The sequence below is a fragment of the Siniperca chuatsi genome, linkage group LG20 (genome assembly GCF_020085105.1).
Source record: "Siniperca chuatsi isolate FFG_IHB_CAS linkage group LG20, ASM2008510v1, whole genome shotgun sequence".
Lineage (NCBI taxonomy): Eukaryota > Metazoa > Chordata > Actinopteri > Centrarchiformes > Sinipercidae > Siniperca > Siniperca chuatsi.
Genome location: NC_058061.1, coordinates 17,067,567 through 17,068,280, shown reverse-complemented (window position 1 = coordinate 17,068,280; position 714 = coordinate 17,067,567).

The following is a 714-nucleotide window of genomic DNA, read 5'->3' as shown; positions in this document are numbered from 1 at the left end:
TCTGTGGAACACACAAGGGGGTGGGGGTGGGGTAGAAAGAGAAGAAAGAAAGAGGGAAGTGAGAAAGCTAGAAGAAAGAAACAGAAAGGAACACTTTGATGCATATTTTTTATAAGGCCAGTCTGACCTGTTCAGGCAGTCCACACACACACCTAATACACTCAGTTATATATATATATATATATATATATATATATATATATATATATATATATATATATATATATATATATATATATATATATATACAGCCAGACCACACATCCTGTGACTTATATGACTTTCTTCCTAACAGCACCACATGACATGGGAATAGAAACAGCATGATGTGTCTGTGTGTCTGTCTCTGTCACTTCCCCCGGTGGTCAGTGGTCTCTTTATGTTCACACACACATTCACGTATGCACATGTATACACAACTTCCCTTGCCCTGCTTCCAGTCTGTGTAATGTATTGTTTTATTACTGGTGAGTGTGTGTGTGTGTGTGTGTGTGTGTGTGTGTGTGTGTGTGTGTGTGTGTGTGTGTGTGTGTGTGTGTGTGCGTGGCTGCTAAGTCCGGTGCTAATGCGTCCAGCCAGGCAGCACTGATACAACAGTGAGAGCAGAGATAAAGCCGGCTTTGTGTCCAACTCAGGATCTCGGCCACAGAGTGGCTGAAGTGGCACGCAGCCATTGTCACAGGTTCACTGCGGCCATGAGCTACCACAGATATT